We start from the raw sequence: 18,197 nt of genomic DNA, 5'->3' as shown, positions 1-18,197 counted from the left end.
GCCAGTGGGTTGGTCCAGGGGTCCTCAGTAGAAGTTGTGAGTTGAGCTCATTTGGGGATCCATTTGTAAGACCATCTGTAGCTTTACGGCCTCGATACTGGAAGAGACAAATTTGACAAGGAGGTTAAAAATATAGGTCCCGAAGGCGAGTAATAGCAAGATATCTGTCATGGGACCTAGAAAGGGGAGAAGCCATGTCGCCCAACTCCAGAGGTTGGTATAAGAGTTTGAAAGGCTTTGTCTGATTTCAGAAGCCTTTTCCTGTAAACACTGGGTGGCGTCACATACTATCCCTGACTGGTTAGTGTAAAAACAACACTCTTCCCCTAAGAAGGTTCAAAGTCCTCCTTTCTCAACAGTGAGGAGGTCTAGGCCTAGTGGTTTTGGAGAGTCACTGCTGCCGAAGCATCTATTTGGGATTGTAGAGTAAGTATAGATTTTGTTATGTCTTGCAAACTGTCTGAGGAATCCTTTGAGAGTGTATGGTAGTACGATAATGAAGTAGATAAAGAAGTAGATAAATCTGATAGGACGGAAATGGAACATGGGAGGGGACAATAAGGGAATAAAAGCTGGCCACCCTAGCCAGCAGTATATCCAGAAGTAGGATAATGAAGTGGCTATTCTGGTTGCTGTAGCAGTGGCCATTCCTAATCCTAAAAGTAGGGGTGTTAGTTGTACGGCTCTGCCCCGAGGGACTTGAGCTTTGAGGGGGCACTGATAGGGTCTCATTTCCTGGGGCAATGTCAATGTAGGGACTTAGGAAGACTAAGGTGCAGGTGCCTGTCCAGTTAATGGGGAGACAGATATAGGCTGAAGTTTCACATAAGAAGAATATGCTTTGGCTGGGTAGACAGAATTGGTTCTGTATGTTAAAAAGGTGTGAGAGTTTGTTTTTTTCATTTTCCCATACTCCTAGAGTACTAGCCAAGGTAGTTCCAGTGAGCAGCTGGAAAGGGGTATTGGGACCAAATGAGTGGCTCCCTGTGTTCTATTTTCCCACTGGAGGAAAAAAAAACATTTTATGTCTACTAGGAACCATTCAAGAGAGTAATTGAAAGAGGGGATGAGAAGGCATTCATTAATGGTGGGGGCGCTGCTGCAGGGGGTCCAGGGGTGAATGATCATGCAGGAAGTATGTTTGCCATTACAAAACCCAGACTACTTGTTAAGCAGGGAGGAGGTGAAGATTTTGGGGGGCCCTGAGAAGCGGACAAGCCATCTGAATGGAACTGTTTGGGTGACTTGGAAGTTACTATGATCATTTGGGGCTTGAAGTTGTAGGGTGTAATTACACTGATAGGATAGTAGGTGCCCCAGGGGCAGGCCTGATAACAGGTTGCATTGGATGCATAAAGAGGCTTGGAAAGTTAAGATGGTATTCGTGGTTACAGGGCCGTGTATGGGCTTTTCATTGCTCATGTAATAGGTGAGGTTGGAAATGTGAGAGCGTAAAAGCTGGATTGTGCATCCTGTTAGGGTATTTTTGGTCCTATCAGAGATGGAGAAGTTGGCTAATGATTGCATACTTAGAAGTTGGAAAGGGTCTTTTCCTTCATAACAGGGGTGGTAGGTTAAGTTAGTAAAGACCCAGTTTTTGCAGGAATGGGAGTGACAACGTAAGCAGTGGCTGATAGAGGGATATAAAGCCGACAGTCATTTGCCAGGGAAGGATTGGACTGGTTTAACAGAGAGTGGGTTGAGAGTCTTGTAGAGGTAATTAGGAGCTAGAGAAGGGGAGGGGCGACTATGTGGGGTAGCCCAAGAAGCAGGAGGGATAGATAGGCAAAGAGTAAGTGGGAAGGAAAAGAGGGTGCCCTGGAAGATAAGATCGTTTGATCCAGTCTGAGTTAAAGGCGGGAGTAATTGCTGTCCAAAGGAAGGATGATGGATAAAAGGTTGATGTGATTAGGATTTTCATCCCAGCAGGAGCTACAGTATACAGTCCTACTGCAAAGAGTATGGTTAATATACTGCTCAATAATGTGATGAAACAGTAAAAGGATTCCATTAAAGGGGCAAAGAGAGGTGTTAAAGATTATGTAGGGTTTCACTTATCTTTTTTAAGTAGGAAGGGGTTTTTCCTCAGGATCAGCTGTAGGAGCCTTTTTAGTCTGGGATGTTTCCTTCTGAAATAGGAGATGCAAGTCCTCCAATGGTTCACAGGTGTATCAAGGCTGGTCTGGCTGATCTTGGGACTCCTGAGCTGACAGTCCGCAGGTTCTTCAGGGGGTGTCCAAAGTTTAACTTGGGTGTGATAAGTCCAAGATTCCACTCCTGCTGTCTAAACTACAGTGGAGGTAGAGAGGATTAGAGTATGGTCCTTCCCACAGGGAATCCATAGAGGGGAGGGACTTGACCAACAATAGATCTCCCAGTTGGAACAACTCTGTTTCCTTGTCTCTGTAACATCTTTCGGGTAGATTTTTTTTTTTTTTTTTTTTTTTTTTGAGGCGGAGTCTCGCTCTGTCGCCCAGGCTGGAGTGCAGTGGCCGGATCTCGGCTCACTGCAAGCTCCGCCTCCCGGGTTCCCGCTATTCTCCTGCCTCAGCCTCCCGAGTAGCTGGGACTACAGGCGCCGCCACCTCGCCCGGCTAATTTTTTGTGTTTTTAGTAGAGACGGGGTTTCACTCTGTTAGCCAGGATGGTCTCGATCTCCTGAACTCGTGATCCGCCCGTCTCGGCCTCCCAAAGTGCTGGGATTACAGGCTTGAGCCACCGCGCCCGGCCCTCGGGTAGATTTTTAAGCTTTTGTTGATATTTTGCCAAGGAAGTTATATCCTTGACCAAGTTGGCTGTTTCCTGATCAAGTAAGAGGTCATTTGTGAGAAAAGGTCGTCCATACAGCATTTCATATGGACTGAGCCCCATTTTGTGAGGAAAATTTCAGATTCTCAACAAGGCCATGGGCAAGAGGGTAGGCCATGGGAGATGAGCTTCTTGTATTAGTTTCCTTAAGTGCCTCTTGAGTGTTTCATTTGCCTTCTCGACCTTCCCTGAGGATTGTGGCCTCCAGGAGCAGTGAAGGTCATATTGTATCCCTAGCGCCCTGGAAATTCCCTGAGTTACTGGCTTTAAAAGCCAGACCATTTTCCCTTTGTAAGCTTTGGGGAAGCCCAAATCTAGGAATTATTTCATGAATTAGGACTTTAACCACTTCCTGAGCCTTCTCTATCTTGCAGGGGAAAGCTTCTATCCAATTTGTAAAGGTATCAACACAGACCAACAAGTATTGAAATCCCCTTGACTTAGGTATATGGTGACGTCTAATTGCCAGTCCTCTCCAGGATAGTGCCCTATTCTTTTTTTCCCCCAGAGGGGCCTTACAATGGACCAGGGGATTATTCCTTTGGCACACCTCACAGGCTTTGACTACTTGTTGGATGGTCCGGAGGAGATTTGGCCCTGTAAATAGGGATTTGGCCATTTGATGATTGTTCTCAATACCCATATGAAAAGTTTGGTGGAGGTTCTTAAGTATTTTCCACTGGCTGGCTTCGGGTATCAGTACCATTCCCTCTTCTGTCGTTAACCACCCCAAGGGGAGAAAACTGTGCCCCCATGAAAGTCCCCATTCTGTTTTGGTTGAGGAATACTGGGGCTTAATCTCTTGGAGACAGTTGCTCCATACCAAGGGTTCTTCTGTAGGTATTTCTAATGGGAGGTTCCACCTTGCAGCAATTTTGGCCTCAGCATCTGCCCAATGGTTTCCTTCTGCCTTTTCTCCTTCACCTTTTTGATGGCTTCGGCATTGTAAGACTGCCACCTCCTTGGGTTTCTGCACTGTGTGCAATAACTCCATGATTTCTCTGTGGTATTTAATGGGGGTTCCCCCAGAGGTTAGGAACTCCCTTTCTTTCCATATTACTGCATGGGCATGCAGGATTAGATAAGCATACTTGCTATCTGTATACACATTTATTCTTTTTTCCTTTCCCAGTTCTAAGGCTCAGGTAAGCAGCAGTAGTACTGCTAACTGTGTGCTAGTCCCTGGGGGAAGAGGCTTCTTTCAAGTACAGTTACATCACTAACTATGGCATAACCTGCCCTTCACATGCCATTCTCCACAAATGAACTTCCATCGGTATATATAGGTTAAGGTCAGGATTAGTTAAGGGGACTTCAAAGAGATCCTCTCAGGTGGCATAAGTCTGAGCTACAATTTGTTGGCAGTCACGCTCGATTGGTTCCCCATCCTCTGGGAGAAAAGTAGCAGGGTTGAGGGATGCACACATGCATATTTGAAGCATCGGTCCCTCAAGGAGTAGTGCCTGGCATCTAAGCAGGCAGTTGTCTGATAGCTATAAATTTCCTTTGGCACCTAGTATGCCATTTACATCATGAGTAGTCCAGATGAGTAATACAATTCTTTCCTTGTATTATTTTGATAGCCTCTGATACTAAGATGGCCACTGCCACAACTACCCATAAACAGTGAGGCCAGCCTTTTGCTACTACATCAATTTCCTTACTTAGGTATGCCACTGGTTGTGGGGTTGTCCCACGAGCCTGAATAAGGACTCCAAGAGCTATTCCTGCTGTCTCTGTGATGTATAAAGAGAAGTTTTGTCCTGTGGGAAGGCTTAAGGCTGGAGCTTGTATTAGGGCCTGCTTTAAGGTTTTGAAAGATGTTTCTCCCTCTGGTTCCCATTCTACTAGATGAGTATTTGCCCTCTGGGTCTCCTTGATTAGAGTATAGAGGGACCTGGCCCATCTCACTATATCCGGGGAGATCCATAGTCAGCAAAAACTGGTGATCCCAAGGAACCCCCACAACTGTTTTCATGTCTTAGGGTGAGGACAAGCCAGTATAGGCTGTATTTGTTCTTTGCTGAGGGTCATGGTTCCTCTGGCTAAGATTAGGCCTAGATATTTGGCTTGTAGGCAGAGCAGGGCCTTCGATTTAGACACCTTGTACCCTTGATTAGCTAGAAAATTCAAGAGATTTAGAGTAGCCTGCTGGCATGAAGCTTCCGAACTGGTAGCCAAAAGTAAATCGTCCACATATGGAAGCGCCAGAGTGTCTGGACCTGAGAGGTGGCCTAGATCTTGGGCCAGTGCCTGACCAAACAGATGAGGGCTATCCCTAAACCCTTGAGGCAAGACCATCCATGTAAGTTGGGATGTGTGGTCTGTGAGATCCTCAAAGGCAAAGAGAAACTGGGAGTCAGAGTGCAGGGGAATGCAGAAGAAGGCATCCTTGAGGTCCAGAACAGTGAACCATTCTGCTTCCTCTGGTATTTAAGAGAGCAGGGTATAGGGGTTAGGTACAACTGGGTATAGAGGAATTACTGCCTCATTGATGAGTCTAAGATCTTGCACTAGTCTCCACTGACCATTTGGTTTTTGTACCCTAGAATTGGGGTGTGGCAGGGACTGCTGCATTTTCTTACTAAGCCTTATAACCTTTAAATGTCTAACAATATCCCGTAATCCTTTATGAGCTTCAGGCCTTAAGGGATATTGCCTTTGATAAGGAAAAGTGGTGAGGTCTTTTAGCCTGATTTGGATTGGGCAGGCAGTTTTTGCCCTTCTGAATTGTCCTTCTAATGCCCAGACTTCAGGGTTGATTCTCTCCTCAAGTAAGTGACAACAAATGGTTAACTTGTTCCCCATATTCATATAGATAATAGCTCCAGCTTTGGTAAATACATCCCTCCCTAATAAGGGTTTGGGACTTTCAGGCATAACAAGAAGGGCATGTGAAAACAGCAAAGTCTCCCAGTTACAACTGAGGAGGTGGGAGAAATACCTGGTTACAGGCTGTCCCAGGATTCCTCGGATGGTAACAGACCTTGGGGACAGCCATCCAGTGCAGGAGATTAACACTGAGAAAGCCACGCCAGTGTTCGGGAATAAGTCAATTTCCTGGCCCTCAATGGTTAAACTTACCTGGGGCTCAGTGAGAGTGATGACATGAGCTGGCGCTTGCCCGGGGCACCTACAGTCCTGTTGTTGGATCATCTGGTTGTGGGCTTCTGGCCCAGAGAACCTTTGTCCTCTGGGGCAGTGTGCTTTCCAGTGATTGCCTTAGCATAGTGGACATGGGTGAGGGGGAGACTTGTTTCTCATTGGACAATCTTTTTTAAAGTGTTCTTGCAAACCACACTGATAACAAGCCCTACCGGGTGATTGGCCTGCTCCATTTTCTGTCCTCTCTGAACCACCAAGGTTTGTCTGTCTGAGGGCCATGACTAAGGCTGCAGCCTTTCTCTTATCTCACTTTTCCTTCTCAGCCTGTTCCTCTTGTTCCCTATTATAGAACACCAAGGTTGCCAGGTTTAATAATGCTTCCAAATTTTGTTCAGGGCCCAGGGCTAGCTTTTGAAGCTTTCTCCTGATATCTGTGGCTGATTGGGTAATAAACTTATCTTTTAGGATCAACTGACCCTCGAGGGAGTCTGGTGACAGGGGAGTATATTTTCTTAATGCCTCCTGTAGCTACTTAAGGAAGGTGGTAGGATTTTCTTCCTTTCCCTGAGTATGGGAGACATCATTGAATAATTCATGGGCTTTTTCCTAATTCTCCTTAGTCCTTCTAGAACACAGGTCAGCAGAAGTTTACAACTCCAGTCCCCATGATCTGAGTCTAGGTCCCAGTGGGGATCCATACTGGGGACGGCCTGCTGACTGGTAGGGAATTTGTCCCTTTCTTTGGCTGTCATTCTACCATTTACTTGACTAAGATACCAAGTATCTCCAAACTCTCAGGCTACAGCTAAAGCCGCATTCTTTTCATTAAAGGCCAGGATTTGATCCAACAATAAGCATGACATCTCTCCAAGTGAGGTCGAAGGTTTGCCCTAGACCCTGTAAGACACCTATATACCTATCAGGATCATCTGAAAACTTCCACAAGGTTTTGTCTACCTTGACACGCTTTAAATCAGTGAGGGAGAAGGGGACATGTACCTGGGTTGGGCCAAATTCCCCTCCCCCTACAGCTTGAAGGGAACAAAACCGATAGCCTGGGGGGTTTTGTGGTCCCTTGAAGATTTCTCTGCTTGTTTCCTTCTGGGTGGGGGAGATTAGAGGAGGCTCATGATTAATTTATAAAAGGGAGCTTTAGGGAGGCTAGGATATGGGGGTAAGCTGAGAGGTCCTCCTGTGGAATGTGGATTGCAAGATTTGCATAGTTGTGGATTATCCTTCAATGAAAAGAAAGGTTGGACATAAGGTATTTCACTCCGTTTGCCTCCCCTCCTACAGAAAAGTTCAAGCTGCAGGATATTATTGTAATTATACTTCCCTCAGGTGGCCATTTTTCCCCATCAGAGAGAGAATCTTGGGGGCCAGGCTGTAATGCAGAAAAAAATAAGCTGCTTCTTTCTCAGGGTTTGTGGGTCAAATTGCTCCCAATGGCTTAGGATGCATTTCAAGGGTGAGCTTATTGATGCCTGAGTGTTTCCCATCTAAAGCAGAAAAAAAACTGCCCAAGGTTTTGGTCTGTTTATCAGCGCCCACCGCTCCACCTCTGCCCAAGAACCCACCAGGGTCCCTGACCCTGCTGTTCGGAATAGTTGTGCTTACCAAAGCAGCCGCGAAAACACGTGATTTCCTCCTAGACCACGAAGAGGACTGAGGAGGGTTGGATTTAGTGGCCCTTACTAACGCATTCTCGAAAACCTGCACCCTTGCCTTTCCTCTTAGACCACAAAGAGGACTGAGAAAGGTCAGATTTAGTGGCCCTTACCAACACATTCTTGAAAACCTGTTAGTTAGAGTCCTAATTGTTTTCTCCTGTTGGTATTGGGAGCTGACTTTTGTCATATAAAGATCATATGCCTCAAAATGGAGTGAAGGGCCATACCTTGAGGAAGGGAAGGGATCTCCAGGGTTGGGAGAGTGATGCCTTTTGTCCTCACTTCTCATCATATGAATAGGAAGGACATCCCCCCCAATTTTGGAGTCTATAATTTCTGAGGCTCCCTATATCCTAGCTTTGGGAATAGCCTTCATTAGGCCTACTAGTCTGAGGAAGGATCCTAAAATTCCAGATAGTCCACCCCACCAACGGGCCTTTGGGCAAAAGTTATGTTCCCCAGGGCACCTATTTCCCATTGAAGAATTTGGCTCTTTCTGGTTGGTGAGTCCAGGTGCCTAAAGAAGGGAACAGAGTCGGAAATTTATATTAGAAATCATCCTTATAAGAGAAACTAGAAGAGCACCAGGGACACGAAGTGGTTTTTAGAAGCAGGATTAGCCTCAGAGAAGAGAGGCAGGAGGTAATTTGTCTGACAGGCATTAGGACCCAGAAGACAAGGGTCAGGATAGATAGGATAGATGGGCGAGTCTCGCTTGAGCGACATAACTTTGAGAGCTCCACTCAAGTCTGCAGGGTCATCCAGCGTTTTGTCAGGACCCTGGAGCTGAATGGCTTTCCTTTCTGTTGACCCTTGGCTCAGCCCAGAAGTGCAGGAAAAGCGAAAGCTGGTTCCAGGCAAACCAACGCTCCCAACTCCGAAAAGTTTGGGGGTTGTTAGAGAGCCCTTTCCCAGAAAGACTGACACCTGTGTCTTTAGTCTGGCAGTCACTTTTAACTGGCTGACAGGTGCCTGCTGTTTAGCCCCCGAATTCTAGGGAAAAATAGGACAGAAAAGCAAGTGAAAGGGGTCCAGTGGTACTCACCGCGTGGCAATATCCTCGACGAGTCCCCAAGATGTGTCCAGAGTTGGTTCCTGCCGGTGGGTTCATGGTCTCGCTGACTTCAAGAATGGAGCCGTGGAACTTCGCAGTGAGTGTTACAGTTCTTAAAGGTGGAACGGACCCAAAGAATGAGCAGTAGCAAGGTTTATCGTGAAGAGCGAAAAGACACAGCTTCCACAGTGTGGAAGGGTACCCAAGCGGGTTGCCGCTGCTGCTGAAGTGGCCAGCTCTTATTTCCTTATTGTCCTCTTCCGTGTTCCACTTCTGTCCTATCAGAGTACCCTTTTTTCAATCCTCCCCATGATTGGCTACTTTTAGAATCCTGCTGATTGGTGCGTTTTATAGAGTGCTGATTGGTGTGTTATACAGAACGCTGATTGGTGTGGTTTACAATCCTCTTGTAAGACAGGAAAATTCCCCAAGTCCCTACTCAACCCACGAGGTCCAGTTGGCCTCACCTCTCAGAAATACTGAAATTGAACTACACTTTATACAAAATGGACCTAACATTATATATATATAATTTTTTATCCAACTGCAGCAGAATATACATTCTTCTATTAGTGCATAAGAAATATCTCCAGGATAGACCATACATTAGGCCACAAAACAAGTCTTAACAAATTTAAGAAGATAAAAATGATATCAAGTATTGTGTCTGACCACAATGGTATAAAACTAAAAATTAAAACAAGAGGAATTTTGGAAAAGTCATAAATATGTAGAAATTAAACAACATGCTCCTGAACAATCAAAGTGTCAAAAAAGAAATCAAAATGGAAATGTAAAAATATCTTGACACAGGCCAGGTGCTATGGCTCATGCTTGTAATCCCACCACTTTGGGAGGCTGAGGCAGGAGGAACACTTGAGGTCAGGAGTTTGAGACCAGCCTGGCGAATATGGCGAAACCTCGTCTCTACTAAAAATACAAAAATTAGCTGGGCATCCTGGCGCATGCCTGTAATCCCAACTACTCAGGAGACTGAGCAGGAGAATCGCTTGAACCTGGGAGGCAGAGTTTGCAGTGAGCCAAGATCGCACCACTGCACTCCAGCCTAAGCAACAGAGTGAGACTCTGTCTCAATTAAAAAAAAATCTTGACACAATGATAGAAACACAACATACCAAAACCTACAGGATTCAGCAAAAGCAGTTTTGAGAAGGAATTTTATAACAATAAGTGCTTACATTAAAAAAGAAGAAAGATCCCAAACAGTGTAACATTATGTCTCAAGGAACTAGAAAAAGAACTAATCCCAAAGTTAGCAGAAGAAAGGAAATAAGATCAGAACAAAAATAAATCAAATAGACTACAGAAAAATCATGGAAAAAAGTCAATAAAAGTTGTTTTTTAAAAATAAATAAATAAATAAAATCAACAAACCTTTAGCTACACTGAGGGAAAAAAGAGAGAAGACTCAAATATGTAAAATCAAATATGAAAATGGAGACATTACAATAGATGTCTGAGGAATAAGAAGGATCACCAGGCACAGTGGCTCCCGCCTGTAATCCCAGCACTTTGGGAGGCCGAGGCAGGCAGATTACTTGAGCTCAGGTGTCAAGACCCAGCCTGGGTCACATGGTGAAACCCTATCACTACAATAAATACAAAAATAAGCTAGGTGTGGTGGCACATGCCTGTAGTCCCAGGTACTCAGGAGGCTGAGGCAGCAGGATCACTTAAGCTGGGAGGTCAAGGCTGCAGTGAGCTGTCATCACGCCACTGCACTTTAGCCTGGGTGACAGAGCAAGACCCTGTCTCAAAAATAAAAATAAAAAAGAAAGAAAAGAAAAGAAATAAAAAGCATCATAAGGGATTGCTGTGAACAATTATATGCCAGTAAATTTGATAATCTAGAGGAAACTAATAAATTCCTAGAAAAAGACAACTTACCAAGGTTGAATCAGAAGAAATGGAAAGCCTGAAAAGAAAATACCAAACAAGAATGAGGTAATAATTTAAGGTCTCCCAAAAAAGAAAAGCCTGGGACCAGATAGCTTCACAGCTGAATTCTACCAAACCTTCAAAAAAGAATTAATGACAATACTTCTTGGCCGGGCACAGTGGCTCACACCTGTAATCCCAACACTTTGAGAAGCCAAGGTGGGTGGATCACTTGAGGTCAGGAGTTCAAGACCAATCTGGCCAACATGGTGAATCCTCGTCTCTACTAAAAATACAAAAATTAGCTGGGTGTGGTGGTGCACACCTGTAATCCCAGCTACTCGAGAGGCTGAGGCAAGAGAATCACTTGATCCCAGGAGGCTGAGGTTGCAGTGAGCCAAGATCTTGCCACTGCACTCCAGTCTGGGTGACAGAGTGAGATTCCATCTCAAAACAAAACAAAACAAAACAAAAACAAAAACAAAAATAAACAAAAAACTTCTTAAATTTGTCAAAAAAATAAAGCTAGAGGGAATACTTCCTAAAACATTTTACAAAGCCAGCATCACTTTGATACCTAAGCCAGACAAAGACACCACAAGGAAAGGAAACTATAAGTCAACGTCTCTGATGGGCTTTGATACAAAAATCCTCAATAAAATATTAGCCAACCAAGTTCAATGACACATCAGAAAGATCATATACTATGACCAAGTGTGATTCACCCCTGGCATTCAAAACTGGTTTGCACACGCAAATCAATGTGATGCACCACATGAACATACTGAAAGGCAAAAACTATGTGATTATCTCAATCAATACAGAAAAAGCATTTGACGAAGTTCAACAATCATTCTCAATAAAAACTCTCAGCAGTTTAGGTAAAGAGGGAAAGTTTAACATAAGCCATTTATTTAAAAACCAACTGCTAACATCACAATCAATGGGGAGAAACTGAAAGTTTTTCATTTACGATCTGGTACAAGGCAAGGATACTCACTCTACTCACTTCTATTCAATAGAGTACTAGAAATACTATCAAGAGTAATCATGTAAGAAAAAGAAATAAAATACATCCAAATCACATTGAAGTAAAATTATCTATTTGCAAATGACATAATCATATATGTGGAAAACCCCAAAGACTCCTTCGAAAAAACCTGTTAAAACTAATAAATGAATTCAGTAAAGTTGCAGGATACAAAACTAACATACAAAACCTAGAGAGTGACCTAGCTGAAAAATAAATCAAGAAAACAATCCCATTTACGATAGCATAAAAAATACCTAGGAATAAATTTAACAAGGAGGTGAAAGATCAATACACTGAAAATTATAAAACATTGATGAAAGAAACTGAAGAAGACACAAATAAATGGAAAGCTATTCCATGCTCATTGATAGAGAGAATCAACATTGTTAAAATGTCCATACAACATTGCGAAGATTTAGTACAATCCCTATCAAAATCCCAATGGCATTCTTCACAGAGATAGACAAAACAATTCTAAAATTCAAATGGAACCACAAAAGATCCCAAATAGCAAGGCAATTTGGTGAAAGAACAGAAAAACAGATCAATGGAACAGAATAGAAAGCTCTGAAACAGGCCTACACGAATAGAGTCAACTGATCTTTGACAAAGAAACAAAGGCAATTCAATGGAGAAAGGATAGTTTTTCCAACAAATGGTGCTGGCCCAACCAAACATCCCCATGCCTAAAAACAACAACAACAATAAAACCAACAACAACAAAACACAGAAAAGAAAAAAACGAATCTAGACAGACGTCTTTCAGAAAAATTAATTCAAAATGGATCTCAGACCTAAATAAAAAATGCAAAACTATCAAACTCCTAAAATGTAACATAGGAAATAATATATATGACCTTATGTTTGGCAATGACTTCTTAGTACAACACCAGAAAGAAAGAAATTGATAAGCTTGACTGCATTAAAATTTTGCCTTTGTGAAAGACACCATTAAGAGAATGAACAGACAAGCCACAGAGTGGGAGAAAAATATTTGCAAATGACACAGCACCAAAGAAAATATACAGATGACAGATAACCATATTAAAAAGTGCCCAACATCATATGGTATTAGGGAACTGCAAATTAAAACAATGAGATACCACTACACACCTAGTTAGAATGGCTAAAATATAAAACTGGTATGGGGTAGGGTTACATGGGAATTCTGTGTACTTTCTACTCAATATTTCTGTAAACCTAAAATTGCCCTAAAAAAATAAAGTTTATTAATAAAAAAACAAGATGACCATCAAGACTAGAATGGACAACTTGCAGTATGGTCCTATCATTAAATACTACATAATAATTAAATGAACAGACTCAGATGCTAAATGTGATCCCCTTGGTGGTAACCACCCCTCCACCCTGCAAAAAAGATAACTATACATACCAACAAAAAAGAGAAGGAAATTAAAATTTTCACCACAAAAAAAGTCAGCTAAATACAAAAGAAGACAGGAATGCGGGAAACGTGGGACATAATGCTCTCAGGCATATATTAAAAGTAATAGCAAAAGGCTGGGCACAATGCTCATGCCTGCAGTCCCAGCACTTTGGGAGGTTGAGGAGGGTGGATCACCTGAGGTCAGAGGTTCGAGACCAGGCTGGCCACCATGGGAAAACCCCATCTCTACTAAAAATACAAAAACTAGCCTGGCGGCTGGACACAGTGGCTCACGCCTGTAATCCTAAAGCTTTGGGAGGCCGTGGCAGGTGGATCACTGGGTCAAGAGATAGAGACCATCCTTGCCAACATGGTGAAACCCCGTCTCTACTGAAAATACAAAAATTAGCTGGGCGTAGTGGCGCACACCTGTAGTCCCAGCTACTTGGGAGGCTGAGGCAGGAGAATCGCTTGAACCCGGGAGGTGGAGGTTGTGGTGAGCCGAGATGGGGCCACTGCACTACAGCCTGGGTGACAGAGAGTGAGACCCTGTGTTGGGGAAAGAAAAAAAAAAAAGATAGCTGTCATACATAGTATCTTCCCTGACCACAACAGGACAAAGTTAGAAATCAATAATAGAAGGAAAATTTAAAAATTGAGCAATACATTCTTAAACAACCACAGGTCAAAGAAGAAATCAAGGGAAATTAGAAGGTACTAGAGACCAGTGAAAATGAAAACAGCATACTAAAACTTCTGAGACACTTCGAAAGCAATCCTAAGGGGGAAATTTATAGCTATATTACATTAAAAAGGAAGAAAGATTTCAAATCAACACCCTAACTTTACAACTTAAGAAATGAGAACAAGAACTACATCCAAAGTTAGTAGAAGGAGGAAATAGTAAAGATTAGAGCAGAGATAAATAATGGAGAATAGAAAAACACAAGAAAATCAACAAATCCAAAAGTCAGTTCTTCAAGAAGACTAACAAAATTGACAAACCTTTAGTTTGACTAAGAAAAAGGACAGAAGAAGCAAGTTACTAAAATCAAAATTAAAGTGGGGACATGACTATCAATTCTAGAGAAATAAAAAGGGTTACAAGACTGCACTATGAACAACTGTATGCCAACAAACTGGACAACCTAGATAAAATGGGCAAATTCCTAGAGACACAAAATATTGAATTGCAAAGAAATACAAAATCTGAATAGATCCATAATTAAGGGGACTGAACGGGTAATCAAAAACCTCCTGACCAAAAACAAACAGCCCTGAACCTGTTGGCTTCACTGGTGAATTCTACCAAACCTTTAATGGAGAACACCAATCTTCTTCAAACTCTTTTTAAAAATTGAAGAGAGGCCGGGCGCGGTGGCTCACGCCTGTAATCCCAGCACTTTGGGAGGCCGAGGCGGGCGGATCACAAGGTCAGGAGATCGAGACCACGGTGAAACCCTGTCTCTACTAAAAACACAAAAAATTAGCCGGGCGCGGTGGCGGGCGCCTGTAGTCCCAGCTACTCAGGAGGCTGAGGCAGGAGAATGGCATGAACCCGGGAGGCGGAGCTTGCAGTGAGCCGAGATCGCGCCACTGCACTCCAGCCTGGGCGGCAGAGCGAGACTCCGTCTCAAAAAAAAAAAAAAAATTGAAGAGAACACTTCCAAACCCAAGTGATGAGGCCAGCCAGCATCATGCTGACACAAAAATCCTAACTCAATATCTGAGAATAACAGCAGAATTTTTTTTTTAAAGTGGAATACCTTCACTTACGGTGTCATCAGACGGATATTAAAATTCCAAGGTATCTATTCATGTTCTCTCAGGTGACCACCCAGATATTTGTATTTTTGCCTCAGTTTGGTAAATGGCATGGTTTTGAGTTTTTATAATACAATTTTTTTTTTCCCAGCAAAGTCCTTCCCCAACAATGATGCTCACCAAGGCCATGGCACCTGCCACACTCTTCTGCACATAAAATGCCCTCAATACCCATGGAACTGAGTTGAACCAGGAACAAAACAAGCAGCAGAAGTTGGTTTGTACAAAGATGGTAAGTAGGTACCACAGATAAGACTGAAAGCCTACAATTCAGCAGCAAACATTTTACATTTATTTGAGAAATTATTTGCAACTAGTTCATCAAAAGATGCTGGTTTAAAGCAGTGGCTTTTCAGCCTTGACCACACAATATAACCACATAGAGAGCTTTAAATGACACCGTTGCCTGGGTCCCACTCCAGGGAATCCAACTTAATAGGTCTGTTGTAACTTAGGTTTTGGGAATTTTAAAAGCTCCCCAGGTGATTTTAATGTGCAGCCATGGATATGGACCACTGGTTCAGAGTGAGGGATGCATTAGCTGTGTGTGATTTCCATGTGTGCCCCATGGCAGTTCCTCAGTTTGGGGTCTTGGAAAGAGCTTTGCCCTGTGAAAATCAAAGGACTGCTTCAATACACAGTCAGCTGTTTGTCTAAATTGCAGCAGGTGGAAATGTCTTCTCAGCAGATCTATCTTTATGTTGCCTGCTTTTCAGAGTAAGAGGTTGTTTCAGGCACCGTTTGATTTAGCTTGCTTTGAAAATCATAAATAGCCTACAAATACTAAAAATGGACGCAAAGAATTTGCAAACATATGGAGTGCACTATATGTGTTTTCAAATTTCCCCTATAATTAGAAATAAAAAATATATTGCTGGAGCCTTGATTTCTAAACTCAGCCCTCAGCTGTTTCCCTAAGTTATTTTAAGTTCTTCCAAGACAGTTCAGCTTTCTCTGGAGGGAATTATACCCAATGGGTATAAGTGAAGAGCCCTAGATGGGCATTTACAGAAGTGTCACTCTCCAGAATCTTGAAGGAATAGGGGAGATGTATGAGTACTGTGGTCTATAGAGGTGTCTGGGCTTTGGAGTCAAGTACAGTTGATACTACTGAGTTACAACCTAGTCACTTAGTAACTTCAAGGTTTTGAATTTGATTTGGAACAATTAGGTAAACCTCATCTGCAAGAAAAGGCATAATGATACTGATTGAAAAAATAAGAACAATTCTTCATACTTCCCTATCTATGACCTTTGCAATGAGATTTTATAGCTGCTCCCATAAACAGAATTTGTTTCCCCAAGTCTTGTATCTGGGCTGGCCTTATTTACTCTGGCCAGCAGAATGCAGAGAGTATGACAGTGTGCCAGTTTCAGGGTTAGGCTCAAAAGATCTTGAATGCTTCTGCTTTTTCTTTCAGAATGCTTTCATCTCCATGAGAACAAGCCCATGTTAGCCCGCTGGAGGAAGAGATACTATAAGCAGGAGAACCAAGGTACCCCAGTTGACAGCCAGCTCACCCCCTGAAGCAGAGCAAAACACACACACACCACACACACCACACACATGGAGCTGAGCTGAGACCAGAAGAATGGCCTAGCTGAGCCCAGCCTAAATTGCTAACCAGCTCAATTATAAGCTAATTAAGTTTTGGGATGGTTTGTTACGCAGCAATAGCTAACTCATACACACACCCATTGCGGATGGGACTCAATGACATGTTGATTACAAGTTACTGGTAAACAGCAGGCTGCCTCTACATTCTGATTTCCTTTTCCCCCTATTAAAGTTGGATCTCTTGGGTTGTACAGAAATGCATATAGATATGTGTGTATGCGACTGGTGCTTCAACTCACACATTTCCCCACTCCAAAGAGGAAACAGACAATCACAGCCTGGCACTCAGGCCCCAAGGCCAAACTGCAAAATAAGAAATTTGCTTTCCCAGATGCAGTGGCTCGTGCCTCTACTCCCAGCACTTTTGGAGGCTGAGGTGGATGATCACCTGAGTCCAGGAGTTCAAGACCAGCCTGGGAAACATAGAGAGACCCAATCTCTACAAAAAATACAAAAATTAGCTGGGTGTGGTGGCACACACCTGTAGTCCCAGATACTCAGGAGGCTAAGGTGGGAAGATCACTTGAACCTGGGAAACAGGGGTCGCAGTGAACTGAGACTGCACTCCATCCTGAGTGATAGAGTGAGACCCCATCTCCAAAACAGTAACAACAGTGACAGTTTGTTTTTAGTCTATTCCTCCCATATCTAAGGTCTGCAGGTCAAAGCTGTGAATAGATCAGAAGGCATGAGATTTCCCTCTCCTGGGACCCCATCGTCCTTTGATCACTTCCATTTTTCACATATTCTCTTCTTCCAATGTGATTAGGGAATGAGGCCAAGATTAAATTTGAAGCTCTCAGAGACCACAAGATTTTTCTTTCCAAGGTTTACCAGCACTTTAGTTTCTAACATCACAAATACTAACTGCAACCCAGTGTGGTGACTCACGCCTGTAATCCCAGCACTCTGGGAGGCCAAAGTGGGTGGACTGCCTTCTCTAGTTTGAGAAGCATGTAGTAACATACTTGATTTTGCCCTGAATCGGTAACGTACCGCATGCTGGGAGCCGCAGTCTCTTAACCGCTCCAAGCCCGTGACAGAAAAACTAAATGGAAAAATGACTTAGGAGAATTATCACTATAACCCCCAGAAACACCACATTGTTAAAAGCGGTTCTGAAGGTTATTGAAAAGGGAAATCAATAGTAGTTTCAAAGGAGTCCTATTCTAAGGCAAAAATTGTGCTTTACCGTCCCGCACAAACCTCCCTGATGTTTTGGGAAGGGCGGAGGCAAACCTTTAGTCCTGTTGGCCTGTGTTAATAATGGCCAAGAGGTCCCCAGTGGGTAACAGAGTCCTGTGAAGCAAACAGTGTGAGAAGTCAGAAAAGCAGCTGGGTGTGGACCCCCCAAAGCAGCTTAGGGGGTTACTTAACTGTGCGGCTACATTTCTTGACCACACACTAAAGGAACTGGGCCTTTCCATGCGATGTTTTCCTTTCATAACGGTGGCAGGAAGCGGTCCCTCTGAAGGGCCTGACCGAGGTATGTGCCGGCGCCAGGCCGGGGTCCAAGGGGCGCTCCGAGGCGGGGCCCATAGAGGGTTTAGGGCAATTCCGAGGGATGGCGAGGACGGAGGAAAGGTGGCGTTGAAAAGGCAAGAGCCAGGTTCCCAGCGACTGGATATTTCCACTTGAGGCAGTGAATTTACATTTTCAGACATCCACCAGGGAGCTGCCTGCTGCGTGGGGTGTAAGAACGTCTCAGCCGCCCGGCGCCGCCAGCCCTACTCCACCGCCACCAGGGGCGCACAGCAGCGGGTACGCGGCCGGAGGGAAGGGGCGGGGCGGGGCGGGGC

General features: G+C 43.7%; 1 long non-coding RNA gene across 1 annotated transcript; it reads left to right on the top strand.

Annotated features, from left to right (window-relative positions):
• Nucleotides 1-387: 387 nt before the first annotated feature.
• On the top strand, nucleotides 388-18,163 carry LOC108585347. The gene is made up of 4 exons (XR_004184514.1): nucleotides 388-426; nucleotides 14,872-15,012; nucleotides 16,202-16,276; nucleotides 18,059-18,163. It is a non-coding gene; the product is annotated as an uncharacterized LOC108585347 (long non-coding RNA).
• Nucleotides 18,164-18,197: the final 34 nt, after the last annotated feature.

This window comes from Papio anubis, chromosome 6, assembly GCF_008728515.1.
Source record: "Papio anubis isolate 15944 chromosome 6, Panubis1.0, whole genome shotgun sequence".
In the NCBI taxonomy this organism is placed as follows: Eukaryota; Metazoa; Chordata; class Mammalia; order Primates; family Cercopithecidae; genus Papio; species Papio anubis.
This window is presented reverse-complemented; position numbering and strand designations above follow the sequence as displayed.